We start from the raw sequence: 14,939 nt of genomic DNA, 5'->3' as shown, positions 1-14,939 counted from the left end.
CTTACCACACAAGAGAGTTGTCGAATAGGGACAGGGAAATAATTTTTGTTGGCTTCCATGATGTACCTGCACTTACCCAACTTGATGCTGGGTTTGCTGACAGGAATGAAAAGTCTCTTCTGCCAAGCTTCTGGTCAAGAAGGAAGCCACCTAACTGCACTACACCTCCCCAGGAAAAAAAAAAAAAAAGGCAGGGCATTAAGGGTTCACTGGGTCTTTTGGGGAAGAGCAGTCTCTTATAGATTGCCAGGGGGAGGGTGAAGAGGGGGGGAGGGAATCAGCTGATTCCCTCACTCTTGGGTATCCCACCAGTCCCCCAATCCTCCTAAGCAGCAGCCATAGCCATAGTCCCAACCTCAGGACACTCCCACACTTACTACAGGAAAGGGGACCCAGGCCAGCATGGTTCCACTGGCCTCACTGCTTGGGATGATCATCCTCCTACCACTGGCCACATGTGACTGCAGGTAGGCTCCGCCCCCCCCCCCCCACCACAGTCCTGCATGAGCTCCATCGATCGGACCATCTCCCTGTGCAAGCTCAGCTGCTCTGCCCATTTGCCCACTTGCTGCTCCGGCTGCCTGCCTGTTCACGTGCAAGCTCAGGATTGCTCTGACCATCCACCTGTGCCAGCTCAAGCCCAATCCCCCATCTGCAGCATCAGCTGTCCACCTCTGGCGGCCCACCGTATGGGAGCTCAGTCTGCTCCTGCGGCCCACCACATGCAAGCTCAGGCTGATCCGCCCACACACACATGAGCTCAGGACCTCTCTGCCTGTCTGCTTGCCAGTCTTCCAGCTCAGACCAGCTTCCCCAAGAGATACTATCTCCGCTGCCCTTTGAGACCACAGTCCTACTTTCCCAGCCATAAACTGTGATAGGCAGACCATAGCACAAAAGAAATAACATAAAATCAAATGCCAGTAAATCTAGTAAGATCACCCAGTCTGACAATGAACATCTCTAATCAAAACATAGAAGAGACATTTAGGACCAGAACACCAAAATGGTTATAAGCATTGCAACCCTGACTAAGCTACTGGTAGAACTGTGGAAAAGCAAGAAAGGACCAGACCAATAATCGTGTGGACGCTGCCATCACTAGAATAGACCTAATAGATAAGAAAATGGAAGGAGCTCAGAGACAGTTAAGAGATATGAAGGAGAGTGGGAAAAAAAGGAGGACCTAAAAAATCAGCTGGAGATGCTAAATGAAGACATAAAGAACTGCATGGATGAATTCCAAGAAGCATCAAGAAAATCAGAAAATGATGTGTAAAGGGAGCTTGACAGAGGGATGGAAACTATACATAGTAAAGTAGTAGAAAATGCAAATCTAATTGAACAAGGCCAAATTTCTTTAGAATCTCTCAAGAATAGAGTCAGCCATGTGGAAGATAGAAACTCTGCTCTGGAAGACAACACAGAAGAAACAGTTCGAGAGTTCAAAAGTTTCAATAAGTTGAAAATTTCTGTGAACAAAACATGAGGGAATTGTGAGATACCATTAAACATCCAGCTCATGGGACCACCAGAAGGGGAAGAAAAGAAATTCAGACTAAAGGTACGGAGAAGTTATTTAACAAAATAATCTAAGAAAACTTTCCCACTCTTTCAAAAGAAAGGCCCATCAAGCTACAAGAAGCTAACAGAACTCCAAACAGATTGGATCAAAGGAGAAACTCTCCAAGACTATAAACACTGAAAACAAAGAGAAAATCCTAAAAGCAGCATGGGAAAAACAGCACATTACTTTTAAAGGTAACCCCGTCAGAATTACTTCATCAATGGAAACCCTGCAAGCCAGAAAAGCCTGGAATGAAACACTGCAAAGTCTAAGAACCTATGGCTTCCAACCCAAACTACTCTACCCAGCAAAAGTATCCCTCATAATAGATAGTGAAAGAAAAACTTTCCATGACAAAACTCAGCTTTACAACTATATAAACACAATACCAAACCTACAGGGAGTATTTTAGGATATTCTCCACACAGAAGAATCAAATAATCAACCTCAAGTAGCAGATCATAATAACCAAACTCAGAGAAAGCACAAAAAACTTCAAAGTCCATGAAAACACAAAACCACATAAACCAATAAAATATGTCAGGGATTAAATCAAACCTCACAGTTATTACCTAAATATCACCCATCAAGAGACACAATCTAACAGGAGGGATTTCAAAATTAGACCCTTCAGTCTTTTGTCTTCAAGAAACCCACCTCACCCCTATAGACAGACACCTCCTCAGGGTGAAAGAGTGGAAAACAATATTCCAAGCAAATGGGAATAAAAAACAAGCAGGCATAGCTACACTAATATCAGATAAAATAGACTTCAAACCAAAAATAATCAAAAAGGACAGAGAAGGCCACTTCTTACTTATCAAGGGGATGATAGATCAAGAGGATATCACAATCATAAATCTTTATGCACCAAACATAGGGACACCACAGTTCTTAAGACAAAGCCTACTTGACAATAAAAATCTCTTCTTACCTTGTACACTTAAAAATATTTATTTCCAAGAAGAGAAAGAAAGAATGGATATTCCATGGACTCTAGAATTGTAAACAAGCTCCAGATGCATATGCCATCTTGTGCATCTGGCTTATGTGGGTACAGGGGAATGGCTTTGCAGGCAAATGCCTTGACCACTGAGCAATCTCTAGCCCACCTTGGACACTTTTTGAAGAGGAGTTGGTTTTTTTGTAGGTCCTACTTTTCCACAAAGGATGATATCCTCTTTTATTATTATTGTTAATATTATTATTGTTTTGTAATCAGGTTTCAAAAGCCCTATAGGCTCAATAAAGCCAGATAGTTCTATTATGATTCTGTGCTTAATGCCTTTGAAAACCATTAAAATATGTTAATATTTATGTATTGTATGAAAGGGTGTACATGCATACGTCTGTAGATACACACATAGAAGTATGTGTGAACATCACATAAATCTGGAGTACTAAATCTTTGAGATATAAGAAAATAATTTGAGTCATAACTTCAGAAATTTGTTATTTGTATTTAATTACTTGGTAGCTTATCATTAGAGTTAATGGTTATATACAAACATTTGGCAGATAGGGCCTATTTTCAAAATAATCTAGAATTGTAGATGATGAAGCTGAAATGTATGGAGGTGAGTGATGTGGCCAAAAACCTCCAGTATTTTAGTGGATGCCTGAAACCCAAGAAAGTACTGAACAGTATGTCTATATACTGTTTTATCCTATGCACACATGCCTAAGATAACTTCTAATTTTATAAGTAAGGTATAGTATAAGATTAGCTATCACTAATCTTAAAGTAGTACAATTATAACAGTGTACGTAGTAGAAGCTATTTAAGTGTGACAAATTGTGTATTTCTGTAATTTTCCATTTAGTTTTTTGGAGCTGGAGTCATAGATAAGTGAAGTTCTGGCAAACCAAACCACAGCTACTGTATTGCCTCCTTAAAAGTAGCTCTCCTTATTTACTTTTTTCTTTATTTCTGAAACAGGAGCTTACTATACAGCTCAGGCTAGCCTTTAAGTCACTATATAGTTTCAGCTCACCAGGCTGGATTAGAATTCATGACTTCAGCATCCCTAGTACTAGGATTGCAGGCATGCACTACCATGAAAGAGAAGTCAAATTTTTAATAAATTTACCATATTTGAGGCTAGAGAGATGGCTTCAGCAGTTAAGGCCCTTGCCTGCAAAGCCTAAGAACTCGGGTTTGATTCCCCAGTACCCATGTAAAGGCAGATGCACAGAGTAGTGCATGCATTTGGAGTTCTTTTGCAGTGTTTAGAAGTCCTGGCACCCATTCTCATTTCCTCTCTCTCTCTCTCTTCCTCCCCTCCCTTCCTCCTTCCAAATAAATAAAAAAAATTAAAGGAAGGTTTTTTTTCTTGATATTATTATTATTGATGTTTATTCTTCATTCTACCTTTCTAATCAATAGAATCTCTTTTCTCCATTAAGCAAAGTTTCTGAGGATAGAATCAGGAATGATAGCTCAAAGAAGAAGGAACAAATAGGTTGGCAAAATTCTCTGTTGAAAAAGTAATTTACCATGCAGCTAAAATGCTTATAAGAACATAAGCAAAGGTAAAGAGGAGAATTATAAACAACATTAAATTGCTATATTAGATAATAGTTTGTCAGTTTATACATGTGTTGAAGATTTTTGTTTCTTCTGAACCATCCTGTTTGCTCTTAGCAGAGGATTTTGTCTAACTATTAGATGCATTATGAAGGGAGTTCCATGGTTGTAGTATAAGACATTAGGGACAATACATCCAGATGAATTTTATTCACTGTAATTTTAAAAAGTTTGTTTCTCTTATTTAAATTTTGATTTTCCACTCTAACACATGGCATAAAAATAGCTACAGGAATGTGGTCCACATTCAATAGGGCTGTATGTGGAAACTCATTATAGCTAACCATGGGGCTTATTATGATCTGGCAGACATGGAGATTAAGTGAGAGGAATATCCACTGAAGATAAATACAGACTGTGATGTGATTTTTGTGCTAAGAGGATCACAGGTAGATTCCTCTTTTAGATTGAGTGTTTGTGGAAGGCCTAAATCAGCCATTAATGTTTCTCTGTAAAATGGCCAGAACCCTGCAGAATTGCACTTTGGAAGATATTTTTTGAAACCCCCACGTGAGTTATTTATATATTTTGTTGAATAGAAATGTAGGATACTCCATGAAGAAGTAAATTTAAGAGAATGGGGGTTTTCCAGCTGCTACATGCATTGAGATTACTAAAGAGAGTTCTCAGAACAAACTTGGGAAACCATGGTGAATCCTCAAGTCTATTCTAGTAGGGTTTTTTTTTTTTTTTTGGTATTTCCTATGCCACTGTTTTCATTAACATTTCTGAAAAAGCAAAGCCAGAATTGGTATGAGCTGCCTCCAGCTATGTATATATAACTATATATAATTATGTGTATAACTATATGTGTATATAGTAGAGGCCAAATCACATATAAAATGAAATAGATTTTGAAGACACTCTGTCTCAAATCTTCCAAGCTGGAACTCTTGTTAAATACCTGATTATTCATAAAAGTAACTGAATTCATGACAGTAAATCTTTTAAATATCTGGGGTAGATTTTAAAGGTTGTTTCTTGATTAATGCAGTTACCATATATTAATGGATTTTTAAAATTTTAAATCAAATAGTCTTTGACATCTTTCTATGTCACTTTTCAAAACAAGGTGCCAGGTTCTCAAGTTTTATTTTAGACATTCTTTATAAAGACCCTACAGCTCACTCAACAGGTTAGCTATCCTCTGGTCCTCATGGCCAAAAAAAAAAAAAAAAAAAAAAAAAAATCTCATCTTTGGAACTAGAGTTTTGTTTTCCTTGTTTGATTCTATTTGATCCTGATGGCTTCTACAATTAAGATAGGTCATAGTGCTGGAGAGAGTTATTTATTACATTTTTTTAAAGACAGGGTCTCATGTAGCCCAGGCTGACTTCAAACTCCCTATATTGTTGAGAGTGATATTGAACTTCTGACTCCAACTCCCAAATGCTAGTATTACAGGAATGCACCACTACATTAGGGAAGGCTTTGTAGAAGCATTAGAGCATTCTGTGATTACTCTAGGTATAATCTCACCCATCTCAGGACATTCTGTTTCTTCGGCTGTTTCAGATGTCCATTTAATCTTTTATATGCCCACATAACAAGCCATACCAAAACCTACTAAGGACGCTTTGTTTATTTCCACGTCTCTCTGAGTTGACTGGGCTCAGCTGGGCTCTCCTGTGGATATGGTTAGAGAGGGGTCACACAGAAACCAGATGATTAAGGGCACTGTGTATGGACCAGTTTTCAGTGGATATTACATTTCTGGGGCCTCTAGGTCATTCTTTGTAACCACCTACTTAGTATTTCCTTTATCAGGAGACATTGAGTGGGGCAAATGACAGTTTAAGAACAAGAGAGTAACCATGATGTAATAAGAGAGAACAAGCAGAAATCAGACATTGTCTGGAAAGGATGGAACTGCTCATGGTGGTAAAGATAGTTGAGGTTTATTAGGCTGGCAGATGTTAGCATGTGACTGTTTTGCTATAGCACTGGGTGATGGTGTTATGAAAGTATGAGACTTGCCATCTTATTAGGAGTTTTTATTGATTGATTGGAAGTGCCACGTATCTCCCAAGAAATATATTGTACTTAATTGAAATATATTGTATGTAACTGAAAAGTTATAGGACTAGATCTTTATGGGCATACAGACCCAAGGGTGCAAAACTAAGTGTCAGTCAGAACTAGTCTTCTATCTCCCAACCCCAGTCTAGTTAAAAAGATGGCCCTGTATTCTCTGAAAAGTACAACATTGGAAGAATTATAGGGTTATGATATTTTGTACAGAAAATAGCATGTTTGCTTATCTGTCATTATTCTTAAAATCATTATCTTCAATTTTATAAAAAGAAGCATATGGGGAAAACATGAAGTGATAAAAGTTAACACCATTTCTTGGCTTGCTAATTCAAGAACATGGCTGGTGTTTAACTTTGAAGTAGCACAAGAATGTGGAAATACCATCTTTGTTAAGGAAGTCTCCTCTAACACATCATCCTCTGTTCAGTCTGAGTAGTTCATAGGTGGCATGCATACCAATTACCTTATTTTTGTTTATGAGAGAGAAAAAAAGAAAGTGTAGGTATGCCAGGGCCTCCTCCTCCCATTGCATACCAACTCCAGAAGCTTTTACCACTTTGAGCCTTTGGCTTCATGTGGGTATTGGGGAATCAAACCCAGGCTGTCAGGCTTTATAAGCAAGTGCCTTTAGCCACTAAAAAATCTTTTGACCCTCCAATTGCCTTCTTTTCTTGTGTATGACAAAACCACTGATTTCTCATGAACATGCTCTGCTCTGTGCGTTGGTTCTTTTTATGCCTTAATAAGGCTGTGACATAGACACTATTATCTCTTGTTTTGCACATGAGAAACTAAGGCTGAGGTGGTTAGCAGTTTGGCAAAAGTCACAGACTTAGGAAACTTTAAAGCCAAAATTTAAATCCAGCCAGTTGGAAAGCAGAGCTCCCATTCTGGACTGAATTGTGTGGCCCTGCATGCCTGGAATCTCCAACCTCTTTCCTGAAGCTCTCACAGCAATCAAGATGAGTCAATGACTTACTGCATGTATCTTTCACGTGGATAAGACACACTGGTAACTCTCCATGCTGTCCCCAAGGCTCAAAGATTGGATCACTTCTGTAAATACTTTTAAGATGTAATTTCAGTTGTCCCCTGTGGGAAGCTGGGTATTCAAATCATCCATCCAAACATGGCAGCTGGCATGCTCAGGTTTAGAACTCTTGAAGATGTGAGCATGGTAAGCTGTTTCCTTTTATGGATGTAAGCAATTATCTGAAGAGAGTAGGAGACTGGAACATGGAACTTCAACATGGCTTTGAAGTACTTCCAAGAGGCACTGCTAAATAAACAGGTAAAACCTGAAGCTATTTGTCTAATTTTTGAAGGGCCAGCTTGATTCTAGCACCTTCCATATGGACTAATTAACTAGCATGTGAATTCTTATTCCTGGGTGCAAACAGAGCAGAACAAATGATAGGTTCTCATTACTTCTTTAGAAAAATAGGCTAGAATGTTCTAAATGAGATTTCTCTAAATGTAGAAAAGAGAAACTCAGAAACATCTTTTGAAAATTGACTTAGGTACATGTTCTCTACCTCAAGCTGTGTACTTCCCTAGAATTCTGACAATTTCGGTACATCTTAGTCTTCCTTTTGCAGGGATGAAAACTTCAGTTGATTTTAATCTATGGTGCATAACTTTCTTAAGTAGAATGAGCTACAATTATATATTAATTAGAGAAATGTAAAGGAAATCAGTGTACATTCCAGTTTAGAACTGGATTATTTCCTTGGAGTTTTAGAGATGTATTACTGAGAACTTTAAAATTATATCAAATGAAGCTGGAGACATAGAAAAGTGCTAGAATATTTGCTCAGTGTCCTGAAATCTCTAGGTAGCTTCCCTGTATATATTGCATATAAAAGAGAAAGACTAAAGACTAAATTTTTATCACCTATCTGCATCCAACATCCATATGAAAATTTATTCTAAAATTAGTATAATAGTATATTTGGCTAAATAACTGCTAAGATATTACCTATATTTTGAGATGATTAAAATGATTTTAAGTAAGCTATATCTAAGAATAATACTTACTCATATTTTTCCTTCCAGCTGAAAAATATAATCAAAAGCTGTTTCAAAGCAACAAAGCTATTCATCATCATTGAGTTCATGAATAATTCACTGACTATTTCCAACACACTAGACCAAGTGTTCATGGTAAACACCTGTGTGGCCTGGGTCTGTCCGAGAGCACATAACACAACTGGAATAGAGCCGAGATGAACTAGCGGGCGAATACCAATGTTGTAGAGTAACGAGGCTTCAATGAAGATTGTGTACAAAGTACAGTGAGGGCACAAAAAGAAAAGAGGTATAATGTTAGGAGGTCAGGAAAGGTTTTACAGAGAAAGAAAAAGCAGACATAGGTCTAGTAGAGTGACTATAACTTCCCAGCCATCCACACGCACACATGACATTGCGTGGTAAAACTAGGTCTGTGTAAATAGTTTTGTTGTTAAGATTTGTTTTGGTATATACATGATACTTCTAATTAGATGTGGTACAGCATGCAGACACAAGTGACTGTGATGACTCAATTTTTTATACATGGGGACCCTAGAAACAGAAGGTACAGCACCTTACCAGGACCACATGGGGAGGTATGAAGCCCCTCAGCAGGCAGGAGTCATGGGAAAGTGGGATCCAGGGTCTTGCTTGCTGCTTCCATGGGAAGGAATGAGTGAAGCCACCTAAGCAGGATTAGGGGTAACTTGTCCCAGCAGGTTCCTGGGCCCTGGGGACTGCCTACTGCTGTCTTATCATATCTGGCCCATAGATAATGATGGGGTGAGAATTTACTTAAATAGAAATAAAAGAGAAAGTGTATCTATAGATGGTTTGCAGGTGAACTCAAGCTGAATACAAACTTATTTTCTATCTCTAAGGAATGGCCCACCTGGGAGTGGCAGCCTCTTCTTCATCAGCTGTGCCCTGGTGCCAGAGCATCATGAACTCAGAAATGATAACAATTTAATTTGTAAAAAGCTTACAAGGTGAAAAAGGGAGTGCATAAGAAATGAGTCTAGAGAGTAGAGAATAAGAGGTCACATCATGAGAGTCCTTGAAGAGTGCTTGGGCTTGCTTATTGTGTCTTGAAGAGCATTCAACAAGCTCTTAGGCCTGTGTGGTGGGACCATCCATCAGCCCTCTTAGCAGCAGTCACATCTGGAGATGTGGAAACCAGCAGAAGACTGTTTCGAGTGTCAGTATGAATAGGATATCAAGGAAGAGGCAGGTACGAGCAGTATTTAGGATGTCTTGTGATTGGCTGTGGATTCCAGACTCTCATTAATGTTAACATTATCAAGTGTCTTACTAATGTTGTCCCAGGGTTCCAGTGAGTTAGGGATGGTGAAACCACCACAAGTGCACAAAATTCAGGGACGATAAGTGTATGATGGGAACAATAACGAGCCGATTTGGTACTTGTTCAGGGACAAGCTATTTAGTTGAATTTAAGTATCTGTTAGATGTAATCTCATATGGAATGCTGTTTTCAGAAGCTTGGGGAGAAAAGAAGAGAGGGATGGTGCAGCACATGGAATTAATAACCTTTGAGAGGGGCCAAGACATGCTTTCCTTTGAGAAAGATAAGGGAAGAGAAACCCTCAGTAAGAGGAAGAAAGCAAGATTCATGTCAGGAACAGAAGCATGGCACAGACACAATATCCAAGGGAATTGATTCCAGAACTCCTCATGGACACCAGAATCTGTAAGTGTTCAAATATTTTACCTAAATAGGTCTAGTATTTGCATACAATCTGCAGATACCATCTCTGGACTCTAATCACCTCTGGAATATGTACCTAATACAACATAAGTACTGTGAGAATAATTAAGTTGTCTTATTAAGGAAATAGTGGAAAGAGTTAGAGTCTATACATGTTCATGTTCAGATGTTTCCAACCCAAGGTTGATCAAATCCTCAAGTGTAAAATCAGCAATAGGGAAGGTGGACTGTTTGGTAAAGGTTTGGAATGTTCATGGAACTTAAGGCCTTCCTCTGTCATATGCAACTCACTGGGACCATGGTCATGTTGTCAGCATGTGTCCAGACATGTTTGGAGACCTCAGATTCATACTGTAAACAGTGATGCTTTGTGCTTTTAGAAATAACCGGGGACCAATGAAGGATAGGTGAACCTAAGCTTACAGTATTGAGACACACAGGTTTGAAGGGTGAAATTGAGAAACATATGTGCTTGACAGTGGATGAAAAAAGTGGTTGAAGAATGGAAGGTGAGCAGAGAAAAAAAGCCATTGCCTTCATATGGTGACAGTGAAAGCCAGGGGCATAAGTATGTTGAAGGACAGTTCCACTGAAGGTTGTTAAGAAATTGTGGCCTCTTCATTTGCGTTTGAACATGATAGAGCCTCCTGGATAATGGCATTGTTCTAAGGGAATGTGTGGACTCGAATCTCATAAAAGCCATCAGAATGTTTTACCTATCTCACAGTGTTTGAATTTAAAATGTCAATATAATAACTATCAACATTTTATTCATTGTTTGAATTACATTTTTTCTTAATCTTTTAGTTTTGGGGTTTTTCAAGATAGGATCTCACTCTTGCCCAGGCTGACCTGGAATTCACTATGTAGTATCAGGGTACCTCAAAGTCACAACAATCCTCCTACCTCTGCCTCCCGAGTACTGCGATTAAAGGTATATGCCACCATGCCTGGCAAATGTGTAGCCCAGGCTGGCCTCAAACTCCTGATCCTCCTGCCTCCACCTCTTCAGCAATATCCTGCCAGTATGTACCACCACAACCAGCCTCTTATGCTTTTTAAATCATTTCCTTATTCTAAGATTTACTTTAACAACAACAAAATGTACATGTCATGCTCACTTTAGCAGCACATATACTAAAATTTGAACTATACAGAGAACACTAGCATGGCCCCTGAGCAAGGATGACACCAAATTCCTGAAGCTTTCCATATTTTTTAAGAAAGAAAGAAATGAAAAGCTTACATGTGGGAAGATCATCAGTATTTTCCCTAGCCAGTAGGCTCTTTTAACCATTTTGTAGTCTAGGCTGCTTATCCCTAAAGGGTAGTTTAACTACAAAACCCTGCTATGACCTTGGCAAACAAAAATAATCATTTTTTCAGTGAATTCAGACAGAGGTGTACATTTCCTGGGAGGAGAGGTCAGTGAAGAGGGAGGGCCACAGAGGATGAGGAATTCACACCAAAGGAAGAGCAATCAACTGCTGTTGCAGAGCCATCTACTGTTTCGCGATTCTGCTGTTGCCCTGCTCCATCTATGAGGACAACATTCCTCTTAGCTATATGTCCTCCAAGTGCTGTACCAGCTGTGAGGACAGCACTAACCTATTAGCTGTATGTCCTCCAAGTGCTGTACCAGTTATGAGAACCTCTCTACTTGGAAATAATAAGAATATTTTTAGAATTAATTATCTTGGGAGTGTGTTATTAAGATTTTACTTTTTATCTGTGCAAGCTGATTTAGTTTTTCATCCTGGTCGTTCTCCTGCTGCTAACGCTGTTTATACGAAATGAGTAGAGATTGTTTCTCTGGGTGCCAAGCTTCATTCCTGAGTACATATTATCTTTTACTTCTGAAATACAGCTATCTACAAGTATCCATGTGCCTGGTACCAATATTTAGAAATTGGCAATACAGGCAAAACAGTCTGTGGGTTCACTGGCAGTGGGATGTTATCTTGAGAGATGTTCTGATGGCGTGCCTGTACTTAGTCAGCTCAGCCAGCCGTCAGGATGCCTTGCACATGCTCCGACAGCTACCCCCTCATCAGTTCTGATGTGAAAGTGGATCTGTCACTCAGGGTGTGGGGCTATGTGACCAGGGCTGGGATGTATGTCCTTTCTGGAATGTTCACTGTAGCATTAAGGCAGTTAAATTTGCTGTTGTCTTTTCCTGCTGGCTAGCTAGATGGAGAGATGGTGATTAGCAGGAAGGGTTGGGAGAGCATGTGGCAAGCCTCCTGAGCCCTGCTGTGTCCCGGGAGAGCTGGCAGCAACATCTTGCTGATATAAAGGAAAAGCTTGCAGGGAAAATGAGCACCATCCATCTGCATCCACAGTGCTGTCTTCTCTGGCCGAGAGGCTGTGACCCCAGGGTTTAGTCCTGTTTAAACAGCTTTCTCTGTGTAACTGACAAAAGCTATAAGAACTGGCAGGATTGGGGCCGAGGCTCAAGACCTCCACCCATGCTAACTCTCCATGTTCCTGCAGGATTACTAATGGGAGACTAAGGTTACCAAAGGGCAAAGACAGAAGCTGGGCAGTTACTGCTCCAGGATGGAGGGGGTGGGGTTGCCAGGTCACAATTTCCTTCCTGCAGCAAGTTACGAACTGTGCCATGTGCCACCTACACAGAAGAGTGGCGTCATCCACTCCAAGGCCACCACACTTGCAGGCTTGCACTCCACATGCTATAACTTTGAGAAAGGAAAAATGGATTCTTGCAGGAGTAGACTTTGAATTTCAGGTTTCTTCAGTTCAGAAAATGATCACAGCCAGCCATAAATCCTCTTCGAGACTCGGGAAATGATTCCCATCCATCTGGGCCTGGACGGCTCCGAAGACTTGCTGCTTTTCCCTAATCCATCATGTGTAGCACATGCTTCTAGTACTCTTTAATTTATTCAGAATTACAGACAGCTTAAACCCCACCATTCACTTGCCATTTTGCACACACATGTCTAACAGAATCAGGACAGGAAGGGAAACAGAGTGCTGGAGAAAATGACACAGACATTGCTTGAGAAATTCTCAGTGATGTAAAAAAGGAAGTAAAACTAGAAATAGAAATGGTTTAGCATTTTCACAAATGGCAACAATCACAAACAGACCTGTGACAATCAACATTTTCCAGTTAGTATGAATAATTGTACCTATTCCATATACTGCCCTTATTTATGAAGCAGTTTTCCTAGCTGGTAATGCATACCATGCCTTGAAGAAAAATTTCTGCACAAACAGAAATGGGATGTTTCCAGTTCCTGTAATAACACTTACCCTATTGAGTTCTGCCTGTTCCCTGAATGAGACCAGCTCCTCTCATTTAGCCCAGGACTCTTTCACATCCACAGGGTCCTCATCGGCCACTATCTGAGGAAGACATGTTGGCTTCATTGTAGGCATATGATGAAGTTGCCCCAAAGGCATCTCCTTTCCCCATGGTCTGTGCAGTGAGCCTTTTCCCGCAGCCTGTGAAGTTTTCGTGCTTGCTCTGAGGAGCAGCAGGAGGACTGCATTTTCTCAAGGGTTGGGAAGTGTTTAGTGGTGGTAAAGTTACTGGGAAGGTTTGAATAAAGGTTTGTATTCAGAAGGTTGACATTCTTTTCCTCTTGATTGTTTTGATATGGGGTGAGTCATCTTCTGCTGGGAGATGGTGAGGATATGAGGCTCCTGTGTATTTTTTTTCTAGGGGCTCAGCAGTTCTTTGCAATGGCTGTTACCCCATAATGGTCCATGCTGTTTCTGCATGGGATTTGAAGTGGTCACACAGTGAGGGGGGTGGGGAAACTGCCTCTGCCTTTTTCCCTTTATGTCCTGGGGAATTTTATCTTTATCCAAGCCAACCTATGTTTCCCCACGAGACAAGGTATTGCACTTATTTCTATTTTTCACTTAATTTTCTTTTATCTAAGGATGCTATGGTTACCATTCATTTCACATGCAGCAAAATTTATTTCCAGATTTATTTTTTCAAGTCCCAAGTAAATATTAAGTTCCCAAACTATGTTGGCCAAATGTGTTATTCCTGAACTGTTGAAATATCTCAAGGGCCATATCGTGGATTCCCTTGATGACTTTTGTTTTCTTGTTGGGATGCCTGCTAAAATATTCATTTTAGGAAATTTTTTTCAATTGTAAGTCAGAATGGTCTGAATGCTAAAAACATAATGAAAAAAGCCAAATAGAAAACTGCTTCTATGGAATGAAATAATATGAATAACATGCAAGTTTAGGTTGTGGGGATTGTTTCCTTCCTACAAGTTCAAACATTTTTTAAACTGTTATTTTATTTTTTTAAGTTATTTATTTGAGAGACAGAAAGAAAAAAGAGAGAGGCAGATAGAGAATGAGCACACTAAGATGTCCAGCCATTGCAAATGCACTCCAGATATATATGCCTTCTTGTGCATCTGGCTTACGTGAGTCCTGGGAAATCAAACCTGGGTCCTTTGGATTTGCAGGCAAGTGCCTTAACCACTAATCTATCTCTCCAACCCTAGTTCAAACTCCTAATAGGTCCTATTATTCAAATGCTTATTTTGAAATCAGTGGCCAAAGATCCAGCTGTCATTTTAATTAGCACAAGCCTGTCTTCTTGTGGATATTCTCAGTCATCTCTTTATGGAAGCTATTATTTTACTAGTTCCTTAAATGTCACAGGATGTGCTAAGTTGTACTGTGGGATCACTTGTCAGAAAAATTGTATTTCTTTACTCAGCACTTAGAACTATAGAAAACTTAGAATATGACCATCCTCCCCAAAGGAATAACTTTTATACAGTTGTTATTTGAGGCCTACAGACAATATTTATATGTTTATCTCAAAATTTGTCCTCCAAACTGAGATGCACATTTAGTAACAAAAGCAAGGCTTATAAAGTTATTAGCTTAACACGGTCTCCTTTATATAAATATGATGCTTCAGAACTCTTCATCTGACTCACAGTAGAGCTTATTTTATATATTAAAGAATGCATTGAAATAGAATTCTATTTACAGTTTGTCTCAGTTCT

At 39.5% G+C, this 14,939-nt stretch overlaps 1 protein-coding gene and 1 non-coding gene across 3 annotated transcripts in view; both read left to right on the top strand.

The window, feature by feature from the left end:
* Cttnbp2 (cortactin binding protein 2) overlaps positions 1-14,939 on the top strand; it is a 183,867-nt gene that overhangs the window by 48,815 nt on the left and 120,113 nt on the right. The gene's annotated exons all lie outside the window — the stretch shown is intronic.
* On the top strand, positions 11,038-11,143 carry LOC123464194. The gene has a single exon (XR_006639434.1). It is a non-coding gene; the product is annotated as a U6 spliceosomal RNA (small nuclear RNA).

Source organism: Jaculus jaculus, chromosome 10 (genome assembly GCF_020740685.1).
Source record: "Jaculus jaculus isolate mJacJac1 chromosome 10, mJacJac1.mat.Y.cur, whole genome shotgun sequence".
NCBI lineage: Eukaryota > Metazoa > Chordata > Mammalia > Rodentia > Dipodidae > Jaculus > Jaculus jaculus.
This window is presented reverse-complemented; position numbering and strand designations above follow the sequence as displayed.